General features: G+C 40.6%; 1 protein-coding gene across 1 annotated transcript in view; it reads right to left on the bottom strand.

Annotated features, from left to right (window-relative positions):
• LOC306818475 (neural cell adhesion molecule 2-like) overlaps positions 1-15,037 on the bottom strand; it is a 363,832-nt gene that overhangs the window by 312,859 nt on the left and 35,936 nt on the right. The window contains exon 5 of the mRNA XM_079336086.1: positions 6,197-6,240. The gene's annotated coding sequence lies outside the window, so the exon portion shown is untranslated. The remainder of the gene's footprint in view (positions 1-6,196; positions 6,241-15,037) is intronic.

Genomic DNA, 15,037 nt, shown 5'->3' with positions numbered 1-15,037 from the left:
TTAAATATCAGTAAGAATCACACTTTTAGTTTGGCAAGGAATAATGAAAAGTCCAATAATAGCATTGCAAGACTTGGTTGTACATTCACTGGAAGAATCTTATGGCCTGGATGATCTGTGATCCACTGGAGGGTCCAGACCCCCAGTAACAAGTGTAAAAAGATATCAGCAGATTTTGCTGGGTGAATAAGCTGCAGGACTTCAAGAATACCACAACCAAGAACCACATACTCCAATGCAACTTTCATGCATAATTTGTCCAAAATTAACTCATGCACACGTCATCTCAGGAGAAGACTGAAGTCCAAAACGCATCGTGCAGCAGCTTGTCACATAACACGCGTCATTAAATAAAACAAGTCCTGTTCTATCCACCAGACCTGCATGAAGCGTTTTATGTAGGCAGACTGCACACTCAGACAAACATGTGCACTGCTCTGCTTTCAACACATTTGACTGCATCATCTGGCATTTAAAAAAAAACGAAACATGAGCTCTTAAATTCAGAAAACACTCAGTTTCTCAGCTCAGAAATGCTCTCAAAGAGAGAAAGAAGGTGTGTCAGGCTCTGTTTCTGACATTTCGAAAACATTTATAAGGTGAATGTCAAACCATATGTGTCAGAAGCAATTCTTAATCAGGCTGATTTTTCTCCACTTTGAACAAAAATAAGTTATCATCCTCACATTGATCAAATGTCCCAGTTGCTATGGTTACCAGAGTCAAGGATGCCAAATCTGCTGTTTCTCTTCCTCCAAGGAAATGATCTATCGTACCTTGATTGGTATATTCTATTGACATCCATCATTCTTGTTTCCATTTTCATCTGCAGAGCTTAATGTGCTGCCGTCCAGAGAACGTTATGACTAATCTGTCCAGTCGGCAGCGGTCAGAGGATTGTGGCGACCTTTCTCCACAGCATCAGAACTTTCACTTTCATGTTTTCCTTTTTCCACTTTGACTGGAGAAACTTTGCCATTTAAAAACAGCGATATTTGATTGGCGGCATCAGTGTGGTAGGTCAATAAATCAACAGAGAGGACATCAGAAATGCAACACAGAACGCCCGGTCTGGAAATTCCTTCTGATCCAGTGCACACAAATAAACCACAACATGTAAACAGATAAATCACAGCATGTCAGGCTTTAATCAAGTGGTTTCCTCCTGGTCTTGGGGTTTTAAGCTAAGCTAACAAGACTTCTATTTAAAGCACATTACGTTTATAGTTTCAAAAATGTTAAACTTTCTTTGCATTATGTTTGAGAAATCATTTTTGAAAGGCACAGATTGTGTATAAAAGATGTTAAAAGTCCTCTATATTCTGTGCTATCAGAGTTTTTTCCGGCGGATTTGTGCTTCATTAACGCCTGAAACAAGAAGTAAATGCGACCTTCTGTTTTACCTCAAATTGGATAAAGTAGAACATCGCTTTTTATATACGTTTTGAAATACATCTGATTTATGTGAGAATCTGCCTTGTTGCTTCTTTGCTTTATAAGGTTGGATTACTTCACCCTGCCATCTGTTCATCCCATTTACTGTACATTTCCTTTCACACGTAACAGCGTGCATGCTTTAGTGAAAACACGGCGCTGTGTTTGCAGCTAATGCTTCTGATTAGTGAGTGAAATCATCACGTGGCTTTTTGTACATTCAGAAAAAATCAGCCCTAATAAACCACTTGAAGAGAAAGGCTTGCTTGCATTTTGCAGTTTTGGAACTATTCTACCAATCAATGCAAAGTAATGAGCTCTATTACCATAAAACAAGAGCTATTTGCAGAAGAGTGCCTCTGTCAGATTTGGTGGGAAACTCAGCTTGATGTTATGGAAATGAAGGAGCTGCATGAATATGTACGTGATCAGGGCAAAACATGTGACATGCAATGTGAGAAGATGGTAGATTTGAGTGCAAACAGAAGTCCCTGAGACTGTGCAGCAGTGGAACTTCTCAAACAATGAGACCTCTGGTTGTAAACAGTGACACTGAGCTGTGGTATAATTCCTAACTAGCATGCGTCAATTACTAGTTCCAGTGTTTGAAATGTTCTCAATTTCATATAACTAAAGATCCAATATTTCTATTTTTTTAAATGTTTCTTCATTAAATAAATGTAGCAGTAAACGGTTTCACTTTATTTATTCATAATTACTTCGAACTGCCTTCTCATTTGGGGACCTTAATTGAACAGGCATGTGAAAAATTGTGAACTGTGCTTGTTTCTTTCACATTATCCTGGCTTCTTTTAGTGACTTGCTAGACTGTGAGGCTGAATGGCCCTTCTGGGACCAATGAAGTCGTCAGAATCTAAATCTGAATCTGTGCTATTTCATCCATAAAACTTTTGCAACTAATTTTGAAAGTAATCCTTAGTTTGCTAACAGATGGTTCAGTGTTCCTCACACAAGCATGGGGGAATTAAGAACCAGTACAGATGGGTACAAAGAGGAAATGTTGGGGGCGCCTGATAGCCGAACTCGACGTACAGAAGCTAATCCTCATTGCAGTGGCCTTGCCCTTTGATGCATGTAATCCCCTATCTTTCAACATTTCCTTCCTCTCTTTAGCTGTCCTATCACGTAAAGGCAAAAAGGCCCCAACAATAATACTTCCACCTCCCCCCCAAAAAAAAGAGGCAATCTTGTTGCTATAAAATGGAGCGATTGTAAAAGAATTGTAGTTCCATGAGTGTCCACTTGAGGCTCGCTGCAAAAGTCAAGAAATCCCCATCTAGTTTAAAATGACAATTTTTACAGCAAAAATAGACAAATACATATTTGGCTTCAAAAGTTCATCTCTTTGTTGGTACCACTGTACATGGGATGACCTTTTTTTTAACTCATCTGGATTTTATGAGGTCGGATAGATCCTTATAAATCTACATGGTCAGGCGGAGAGCTGTATAGTTGTATTCAGGCTGCATCAGGTTAAACAGACGTATCGGACAGTTCAATGTGTAACAACACTAAGCATAGGCATGTTCAGTTAACCTGCGAGGGGGACGCTGCTGCCATTGCTAACATAAGCCACACATGTCCAACAATGTGACATCACTTCAGAAAAGATAATACAGCTAATCACGACGACAGGGTTTCCCTAGACTGAAATAAATTGTGCTCAATAATGACTTTTTTTCGGAATATTTTCATCTCCTTTGATTAGCGTGAATTAAAATTTCCGTTTAATCAACATGGAAATAAGTCACCAGCAACATCGCCTGTCATTTTCTCAAACAGTTTTAATTATTACTGTGAAGACTGTGCATGTGTAATAAGGCTAAGTGATACTGGATGCTGCTGCTTCTTTATTACAAATTCAGTTTTAATTGTGTTCAGTTTTTGTGTAACCACAATGTGTTAATGTTGTGTCTTTGATTCACAGTGAGGAAGAATAAAAGGGAGAAAAAAAAACCACACAGAGGGAGCGACCGCACACACTTTCAGCCTTTGAATGACTGAAAGTCAGGTAATGATTTAAGCAACACGGCATTGAAGAGCGACTGGGGGAGCAACTTTAACCAAATCTAATATCACAGCTTAGGATGCTGTTTGAGAGTCACAAAGCGCTGTGCATAACAAATGGCTTTCATTCAAACTCACACAAACGAGGCACAAAGTTCTCCCTGCAGATTACGTAACTCGCCTTGAGCATCTAAAAGCAAATATGTACTCCGCAGTTTGCAGGATGAAATGAAATGAGAGGTAGAAAGAAAACAAGGGAGGGATTTCAAATGTTTACCAGAGATGAACCCTGCTGCTGCTGTTCCTCCTACATGCTGCATAATGCTGTCACAAGATCTACTCTGATGTCTTGCTTCAGGGCAAGTGAGGACTCTCAGGATCAGCCATCCACCTCCACCTCTAACTCATCCAAACTTACTGACAAAACTCTCCGTCTGCAGCTAACTTACATTTCGATTCAGTTTGAACTTTGTCCTCGTTATGCAGGATTAACTCAGCATAGGTTTTTCTTGTGCTGGGATGCAGCAGCAGCATCCTGTCCTGAGCTGCATGGTAAATAGGGGCACTTATATCGCAATTTTCTTCTTAAATAGAACAAAGTGTTTCACAATTCTTGTCATTAATCCACTTATACACCATCCCTGTCTCGCAGTAATTACATTTATTTGCTAGTAATTGGCTTTCTGAAGTACGCAGTGATGAGAAATGTACAGGCTGCCTGTTTATGTCGGAAGCCCTACATTTATAAGCAGACTTGAACGGGACAGTAGACAGTTATTGGCGAATTAACAAAGGCTTGATTTAAGCTGTTACTAGCCATAAACGCACCATGAAACGCTGTCATCACTAAGTATAGTGAAACAATGATATCACAGCGCAGAATGTCTGTCATGTTTTGTTTTTGTTTTGTTTTTTTAGTTTGGTGGCCAATTTCTGGCTTCAGGGTTTGACTGGACAAGACAAGGACATGAAGCCCAGCAGGAGGAGACAAATACAGCACACTCTGCCTCCAGAGCTGTGCAACCAATCAATCACCTCTTGATTGATTTGTCTAGTTCATTCTGAATAAGTCCAGTGTCACATGCACGGTTCTGGTGTCAAAAGGATAATTCACAAATCATACAATCAGTTGACTAGAGGAGAAAATAATCCATAAAAAAAAATGGAAATCATCATCATTTACAGCCTCTGTCTTTACTGGACATCGAAGTCATATCTTAATTGGACACAGAAGGAATCCTAAACTCTTGATGTCGTGGATGAATGTGTAACAGTCTGAGAGGAAGGCTGCTGTACTGCTGCCATCATCAACCCTGAAGAGTGAACTCTGAGTCTCCCTTTCCGCCTCCATGTCAGCAACAAATATGAATTTACAATGCTCAAAGTCAGAATAACTTTACTGTACATACAGATATAGATTTAATATCTGATTTGAGATTACCTTTATAATGCCACAAGTCTACTACACACTGCTGCTGGGAATGTGTAGGACGAGGGTTCATGTGCTGTCTCAAAGCCCGAACTGGTGTGAAACGCTTCTTATGTTCTCACTTTTTTATGTTTTATCTTAAAATAGAAATTTTCGGGGTCGCCGGTGGCGCAGCGGCAGTGCGCGCGACCCCATGTATTGAGGCTCAGTCCTCGCGCGCGGGCGGCCTGGGTTCGCGTCCGGCCTGTGGCCCATCTCCCGCATGTCTCTCCCCACTCTCTCCCCCCTTTCCGACTCTATCCACTTTCCTCCCTCTATCATTAAAGGCAAAAAGGCCCAAAACAAATCTTTAAAAAAAAAAAAAAAAAAATAGAAATTTTCGGCCTGCCAATAGCTGAGTGGTTACAGAGGCTCTTTTCCTCAAAGCGGGCGGCACTGGTTTGAATCCAACCTGTCACTCTTTCTCTCTCTCTCTCTCTCTCTCTCTTGCCCCCCAATGTCTAATCCATCCACAGACGTGCGCCTCACTGTGAAGGTTTTCATGAAAGGCTGTTGCTGTTAGTCTTCATCTTCCCCTGCTCACGCTATCCAATGTTTGGTGCCAGCAGAGAGAATTATTAAGCCATTATCTCATTTTCAATATTTACAAAGGTTAATCCCCGCAGATTAGATATTCTGACTGTTAATTGTGAAATTTGTTGGGCAACAAACAAATATCCAGGCTTTCCCATGTTGTGATCTGTGAAGTCGACGGCGATTATCAGCTACCCGGGCCAACTCCTGTACGCAGCCAGCTGGTGCAGCAAAAATGAGTTGCCCCAAAACTTGCCAAGCAGATTTCTTTGCCGATGACACAAGCGAGAGCCAAAACACACATGTGAAGACGACGGCCAACAGAGCAAAACCAACTGAGGAAAATCATGAAATATAATCTTGTAAGACGGAGATTTAAGACGCGCTCTAGTCGTCATACTTGCTGTTTTGGAGATGTGTTGTTTTCTGTACAGGCGCATTAAATGGTAAATTCACAATGATGTCAATTTGGACGTATCTCATCTCAGGACTACAGATCTGATCCAAACTGTGTGCAACTAAAGCCTTATTTGGCTCAAGACCGAGAGCAGAAAACTCCACACGGTGAGCCAAACATGAAGCTGCCTGAGCTGGGGAGAAAGAGCTTTAAGCTGCAGGACATGATGAGACTTTTTTAAACACTGTGGGTGAGGTGTGAGTGTGATTTAAAATGTGACTGTGTAATGACTTGGCTTGTTTCGCGTGTGTTACAGAGAAAGTTGCCCCAATTACCTCAAATCCACAAGTCCACTTTTCTCTGATCAGCTCCACAAGACCTGTGAAGAAAAACGTTTTTTAAGTGGCAGTTGTCAATTAAGACCCTGTTAGCATCTTAGCTATTCTCATTGATACACCTGTGCTTCTTTCAGTGAAGCATTTGAGTGGCTAAAGTGATCATATTTTCTTGTATCTTACATTTGCTCAGGTCAAACAATAAAAAAAGACAAACAAGGAAGCAGGAGTCCTCCATATATAAAAGGAGAAAACAACAATAAAAAAAAACAGATACAGGACTTTTTGCACCTCTTTGCCCTGCACTTAGCCTCACAGGCAGTGCTTTACAGTAGTTAGCATGCATTTATCATCACAACACTGAAATATTAAAGGCCAGGGTCACAGCCACTTACGGATATTATTAACACATCATTCAAGCATGTAAGCAAGGAGTTTGAGTCTATTTCCAAACAAAATGGGTGTCATTATTTTGCATGTGTTTTCCCTTAATCCCTGACCGTAAATTCTGTTTCAAACCTGAGGTTGAACAACTAAAAAAGTTGCATCATCTGCATCCACAACCCGAGCTCTCTGATAAGCTCTCTGCAGATATGCATCTCACTGCATTGACAACGAAAGTCTCATACTGTCCTATGTTTCCATCCTAAGGAAGAACGAGATTCTCCTTGTGTTTGCGTGCCTCCTCGGAGAGGTCAAAAGGTCACGGTGAGCTTCAGAGGCCCTTGTTGTCTCACTGAAGGACACCGCAGTGGAGCAGATATGAGCGCGCACAGAGGCCTGAAGCCGTGGTTAGAGGTCAGTGTCTTGTTCTTCCAGCCAACTGTCAACATTAGATGAAATATATCATCACACACAGCAGCAATGTACACAAGTACTGCAAGAGTCTTAAAGGGCTTATCTACTCGCTGAGTGAATTACTGTAATGGACAAAACCTCCTTTTCTTTCACAGGCTTGAAGGTTTGGTTTGCAACACCAGAACCACCATAGAAATACACATACATTAGTGAATTATAATGAAGTTATTCTTCAGCTTTCAGGAGCTATTTTCTTTGGTTTATATGCGCTCTCAATCGAGAGGCTGTTAATTTTTTCATTATTTTGTTGATCTAGAGCTGGCATAATGATGGTTGCAAAATAGCTGATGAATACAAACTGGGACGTTAAGGACCCCGAGTAAAGCATCAAACAATGCAGGTTTGTCTGTTTTAACTCCTTCTATAAGTGTCACATTTTGTGCACAAGAAGAACTGAAGAATTACAGACATATTTTTGAGCTATTTGTCCAATTTTTGTTTTACTGCATTTAGCATCACTCTTTTGCCCTTTTCTGTGTTTATACCTTTTACCTTGGAAAAAAAACTTAACACCACCATTTTAGGTCATCACACACTTGAATGGGAAAGTTATTGTGTGTAAAGAGCACTCGATTCCAGTCATGTAAAAAGGCGTTGGGGATGCAGTTTGGAGGCCAACAATCTTAATGGAATCTCGTAGTTTCCCCTTAAACGTTTCCCTCGCAGGCTTTACTCTCGGCAGAGCAGCAGATACAGATCAGACAGTGTTGGAGAGGACAAAGTTCAGCAATGAGGGAGATTTTTCTTTTCCTTTCATTCACAGCTGATGCTTTTTGTCTCATTCACGGTAATACTGACGCTCTTCACTGCTGCTGGAAATGTAACTCCAAAATGTTTGAGAATTTCAGACTTTTATCCTTTCAGCACTGATGTATGTTGAGGTATTTCATTCCATTCTGTATGAAGGTAGGAAGTAGATATTTCTTGATTATAAGTCAACCGAATGACCACTAAGAAATCAAAGAAATGCTCATGATAAATAAATAGAATCAATACAAGATCAAAAGATGCAAAACTAGAATGTGAAGCACAACAAGTAAAATAGGAGCTGAGTAACGATACAACATCACAAGAAGTTACAACAAACTGTAGGGGATGCAGAACTACAAACAGGGACGCAAAATAACTTTGAAGGGATGCAAAAATGCAAAGAGATTAAAAAATGACTACACGGGAGCGGCAACACGCACTGAAGGGATGCAAAACAAACACGGAGAAAACCAAAACAATTGATTGAAAAACCACCCAAATATGAAGCAAAATGACCAAAAAAGACACAAGTCAAGTAAAAACAGAGAAACACGAAACAACTAAGGAAGCATATCAAAGCACGCAGGGAAGAAAAGCTAACTTTGAGGGTCAACCAGTAAAAAGAAAAAGAAAAAACAGTAAAAAGAGAAGCACAACAACCAGACAAACGTGAAAAAACAAACACGATGCAGAACTCCAAATAGAAGCGAAACCAAAATAGGAGCAAAACAAACGACAACAACGAGAAGCTGAGAGACAGAAGAGTGAGGAAAAGAAACCACAAACACTGCAATGAATAAAAGTTGTCACGTGACAAAAAAAGAAGCATGAAAGATTGTGAATAGTAAGAGTTATCTGGTAGTCATTCCTCCGTGCAACAGTTTTCAAACCCACCCTGTGCCGTGGAAGTTGGAGAAAAATTAGCACAAGGCTGCTTCCATGGTGCAAGGTCATGTCCCTGTGATGTTCAAACTGAGAGTAGATTCATTCATTTCCTGAACTTTGACCGGGCTACTACACATGCTTAACCTCCATCTTCTTATGGAAAAACATAAATCCATCAAAAAGTCCTCACAGGGGGATCACATTTACGCTTTCTACTGGACACATACACGCTGGCTGTTAAATAAATGTCACTCACAAAGGCACACAAGCAAATCATGATCATTCATTTGAAAAATCTAATTCGGTGTGACAGGTTGTTGGTTTGATCGCTGTAATCGTGTGTGTGTGTGTGTGTGTGTGTGCGTGTGTGTGAGTGTGTGTGTGTGTCGCAGAAACCGGCTGAAGACGGAGAGTTGCTTCTTTTAAGCGTCTCCGGTTAGCGCCCGCTGTAGCTCTGAACCAATGATCCATGACACAAATGATTCATGAGTGTGTCGTGTAATGTTTTATACTGCTGCAATGAAACTTTCATAAATGTCACCCAAAAAAGGACGGCAGGATTCCCAGGCAGAGCTGTGCTATTCATAGATGTAGATACTGGAGCGAGGGCTGGGATTGGTAGCATTTGGGGAAAGGATTAATGAGTACCGTAAATTCCGGACTATAAGCCGCTACTTTTTTCTCACACTTCGAGCACTGCGGCTTCTACTCCGGTGCGGCTAATGCATGGATTTTTTATGGGGGACAATGAGCTTCTGCCGCAAAAACATTTGACTTCGTCACGTCGGATCTTAATATCAGTCATTTTGCGCTTCATGCACGCACCCTCATCATGGAAAACACACGGAGAAATACATATGATGCAGCTTTCAAGTTAAAGGCGATCGACCTGGCTGTCAAAGAAGCTAACAGAGCTGCTGCACGTTAAGATGACACTGACAGCGACAACAGAGACTGAGGAAGTGAGTAATGAAGTCATTCTGAGGCAGTGAATGGATGGACTTTTTCTTGTGAAATATATTACGGTCATCTTTTTCATCAGCCGTGTTACAGACACCGTCGGCTAGGCTTCGTATTGTAACGGTTCATGTTGCAAAGTCAGTAGTTGATAATGTGTTCATAATTCCGATTGTGTGGAGAGTCAGTGAATGCACCAGCGAGAACGTGTTGAGTGGCTGTATGAGAGAACGCTGGGGGAGAGAGTTGGATTGTTACGGCAAGTTATGTGTTGCTCTCTGCTGTAAACGGCGTGGTCACGGCCGACAGTGATCGGGTTATTAGGGTGGTTGCCTGAAAGGCAAACCACACTACTACAATTGTTAATATTATTATTATTATATCCTAAAAACGGGCCGCGCTACTCCTCCCACAGCGTTTGCGCCACACACACAAGAAAGGTATCAAAACGACCGGCTCGGCCCCAAAAAGTGTGCTATTACTTTGTGGAAACCTCGGACACACGGTGTGGACACAAATCGAGTTTAAACGACAAAAAATTGCCCCATTGAAAATGAATGGCAAAATTTGAAATCCTAGAGTGTAACTGCCAAAAACTTCAGTTTTGGAAGCATATTTGTAAATCGCCATCCTGAAGTCATTGTTGCTCACATATATAAACAAAATACATCAAAATAAAGCTCTGAGTGTCCTCTCACTCATAAAGCAAAAAGTAAAAACATAAAATGTTTCAGTCTCCCAGGAGAGGAATTTGTTTGACAGTCACGCACCACATACACACACATTGGGCTCTCACTCTAGTGATGTCCAGAATTTCACAATTTTCACTCATGTTTTAAAATCGCCACTGTGATCTCAGTCTGAATGTTAAATACACCTAAAATATATCAAAACGTGTGCCTATTTGTGCTGTCGCTCACAGTCCAAACAGATTGGTGATACCATGTTTAGTTTTTAAGATATTTGAGGTTTTGCGAGCAGTGGTAAGCCCATTCAAATACATTGATAGAATGTTCTGGCACTCTGGCAGATCAAAGCTGAATGTCAACCAATCAGTGAGCAGCAGGTGTTCACAGATAGAGTGATGACATCATCATTTGAGTGGGACCATAGCATTGGGACAGAGTTCTGTTTTAGCTGTTAGCTGACTACAGTTAAACAGTTTTACTGCAGTATAACTCAGAAACACGTACACAGACGGCAACCACCCTCACAATTTCTGCTGGAATTGTCTAGTTAAAAGTTATTATTTGAACGCTCTCGTCGTCCTTTAACGTCCGTACGGACGCTACAGTATTTGCGGATGTTACCGGTAGCCTACGTCTGTGTAAATAGCTCTTGTTATAGCGTGGACACCTGCGGCTTATAATCAAGTGCGGCTTATATATGTACAAATACATTTATTTACTTATTTTTAGCCGCTGCGGCTTATATCCAGGTGCGCTCAATAGTACGGAATTTACGGTAATGGTTGTATTGCCATTAAAAGTCATGTGTTGTGTCATGTTTGGTGTTTTCCACGTGCTGTATTGTTGTGTTTTCTCTGTCTGTCATTCCCTCGTGTCTCCCCTTTCCTCACTAATTATTCAATCAGGTTCAGCTGCGGTCACAGGTGTTCACCAATCATCATCATCAGGCTATTTAAGCTGGCTCCTTGCAGGAAGCCAGCGCCAGATTATTGTCTCATCTCCATGGGTTTGTTCTCCAGTGTTTGCGCTTGCTCCTCGTACTTTATTGGATATTTGTATTTACTCGTGTTTGTTAACCTCTCGCATTTTCTCCTTCTCCGTAGTTCCCGTTCCCGTCCTCCCTGCGACTCCGTCTTCCCCTGTTCGTCTCGTGTGTCCGATCTGTCTCATCGTCACGCGTGTTTAGGTTTAGGGTTATTAGGTTGCGCTAGAGTCACATTGATTATTGTTTTGCACAAATATTTCACCCCGTGTCACGTGTTAATAAATTGTTATTTGTTAAACGTTCCTCTGTCTCTGAGTCGTGCGCTTGGTTCCAAAGATTTTCTGATTCGCAACATGTTATGCTATATTTCATGAAAATACAAAGGCTGTCTTTTTTACTTTGTGCGAGTGTATGCTCTGCACTCTCTCACTTTGGCCTCTTTTTGTGAAAGCTAAACAGTTGTCTTAAAAGGTGAAGTCAGACGGGAAAAGTGGACAGAGACTTGAGTCCAGCACGGGCTAAGATGTGTCAAGGTCAGCTGGTGGCATCAGCATAACGCGTATGCCCAGAAACACTTATCCTGACAGATGGAGAGCAGAGGTGCCAACAGTGTGACACCACAGACTGCGTCTTTTATCGACCAGTCGTTGCTCAAGTTTTAACCTACATTTCACTGAATTTTGAGACTGTTTGGTGAACTTGAGTGAGAAGTTTCAGTATATACTTTAAAGAGCCAGATTCTGTACTACAAGTGGGCAGAATGTGCTGGAAATAGGCCATGTCATTATTTCGATCAGAATGTAGTCATTTTATTTGAAACTGTAATAACATAACACCTCTGGTAAGAGGGGATGTTTTCTTTGCTTCTATTAAGACTTGAATAATTGAAGAATAACACTTGGAGGTGTTCATCATGTTTCAGGGGTTTTCAGAACATGAATATCCTCAGATTTAAAATCATGAGATTTTTTTAGGAGGTTAAAAAAATACTTCTTGGCTCCTTTACTTTTCACAGTATTGAAGGTAATTCAGTTAGATTATTTAAAAAAAAAAAAAAAAGAGAAAAGTGTTCTTTTTTCAAATGTAAAAGGAATCAAATATCGACCCATACATAAACCCAGTTATTAAAGGGATACTTCACCCATTTACATGAAGCTGTGTATCATTAGAAACATGGTAGTAGTGTTGAATGGTCGTGAATCCAGCCCTCATTTTGCTCTGAAACGAGAAAAATGTGTTTTTCTTTGCTTGAAAGTTTTCTTCATGTGATGCAATATGACGCTTTTTGCATCACATGAAGAAAACTTCCAGGCAAAGAAAAACATATTTTTCTCGTCTCAGGGCAAAATGAGGGCTGGATTCATGACCATTCAACACTACTACCATGTTTCTAATGATACACAGCTTCATGCAAATGGGTGAAGTATCCCTTTAAACTAAAATCTGTGACATCTGACAACATTCAGTGGAGGAACTTCCACGATAAGGGCACAAAGGTTGAATGCATGCTGTCTATAAACAAATGTGTTATTTTGACGGAGACGGAGAGGATGTTTTAGTATTCCACAGCCAAACTGAATCCCCATCCTCTGAGTTTAAAAATGTTAAATGTGGGTCTGATGAGTCACACAGTTCTACTTTATGAACCCCCTGTATGTTTGAGCAGCACAAACTGAATGCGCTTTCTCTAATTACAGTTTTATTTTTTACCAGGAAGCGTGCTCACATCCCTGTAAAAAAAAATAATAATAAATCTCCTCAGGCTTATTCACTGTATTCACAAAAACTTGGTCGACCTTCCTCTGACAGCACAGAAGAGCAGCTCCAGTCTTTTTTTTTTTTGCCTTTTGATGATTTCTTGGCTCTGGCGCTCATGTTTGCAAATCTAGGCTAAGATTACAAAAATATCACATTAATTCTGCTACAGTCGGATTTTCTTTTTCGCTCCCATAGGTTCTGAAACGTATGTGTAAAGGCGTTTATTTTGATTCAAATTGGAAATGCACTACAGCGGGTTTATTTTTAGACAGGAGTTCCAAATATGTCCTCTTTCTTTCCCGTCTCATACCTGCTGTCTTTTTGAAACTTTATGCTTAAAGTCTCATAGCCAAAGATACATCTTTGAATTAAAAAAACAAAACAAAAAAAAAAACTTTAGAAAACCTGTATAAAAGGCAGGCAGATTTCAAAGACACCAAATCACTCCTTACTCCACTGCTGCTTCTCTGTACAACCCTTCCTGCCGACAGATAAAAATCGTAACTGAACAGTTGCACAGGCTCATCGCTTTAAAAAATATCTGGCCGGCTTAACAAGACTGTTAAATCTCAGGTTGTTAAAGTAAACAACAAAAAACGTTGTCTGTGCCAACTTATCTGCAGAACTCAAATGATTTATAATTAGCATGTCATTTGTGCCTGAGGTCACAGCTACACTGGTAATTGCAAACAAGAAAACATCTTGCATCTCCCCAGTGGTTCACAAAGAAAGCTTGAAATCTACTGAAGAGGCAGAGCATTGTAGTTTGGCTTCAAGTTCCCCTGATTTTCTTCTCTGTTTAAGGTGTTACTCACACACAAAAAGATCCACAGGCAAATCCAAACAAAACAACTGCCTCATTGTTTACCCCGTGAGTTCCCTTGTCAAACAAAGGCGACATTCGAATCAAGTTTCAAACCTCACACTGTTGAGAGTTTCAGATTAAACAAGAGTCCGCTATCATGTTCGCATCTCTTTCAACAACAATGGCATAAATGACAATCCTAACATTAAGCAGGTTGTGTTTGCCATGTTTAACATCTATGTAGCCTATGAGTATGCTAAATAATCACAGTGACAATGTCAGCTACGTCAAATGTAACAATCCTATAACCTGGACAGTGGACAGTAAAGAACGCCTCTTAGAGTATTCTGTTTGACCCACATTTGAATTTTGAACCTGTACGTTAACAACTATGTAACTTTATGCTTTTGAACAGTTAAACATGTTCTATTACAATGAACTATTTTTAACCATTCAGAAAGCATTAAAACATTAAAAAGAAGCCTGTACAGAACGGCACCAGCCTCGACAGAATGTACACAGTCCATTTCATGTTCATGCATAAACAGCATTAATGCAGCTTTTGCTCCACATAAGGATTATTGGGGTGCAGTGCAACTCCCTCCCAAAGATAGTGTTACTAACAGCTCCATTGCAACATTTAATTTATCCGTCTCATTTGGGTGCCAACAACAAGGCGACGTGTTAATACCTGTGACAGACAATTTCGACTGGAAGAGTGAGGAAACAGGAGAAGGTCATCTTGGACAAATCCGAATTGATACAGGGATTTACTTTGATGATATGGAATGAACGGATGGAAACCAGAGATTCACTTTCTTTTAACTCTCAGCTCTGTACGCAGTGTGGTCTTACCCACACCAACTAACACCGTCTAAATAATTCAAAGACCTGGGCCACTGGAGCCAAGCTAAAATATTAATGAAATAACACAAGTTTCTGAATTCGAGCAATTAACGTGAGTCCCAGCATCTCTGTGGAGTTGTCCACACAGCGGGAGGTGGACTCTAACCACTCTGAGCATTTGAGATGTTTTTATGAGGCGGGAAAAAGTCAATTCATCCATCTGAGGCTGAGGAGATTATTTCTCAGCCGATAACTGCTTTAAACTACACAACACAGTATAGTTGGTGCTGCCGATCACTGCGTTGGAA

The sequence above is a fragment of the Symphodus melops genome (assembly GCF_947650265.1).
Source record: "Symphodus melops genome assembly, chromosome: 23".
Taxonomy (NCBI): domain Eukaryota; kingdom Metazoa; phylum Chordata; class Actinopteri; order Labriformes; family Labridae; genus Symphodus; species Symphodus melops.
The sequence above is the reverse complement of the archived record's forward strand: the minus strand, read 5'-3'. Positions and strand labels throughout refer to the sequence as shown.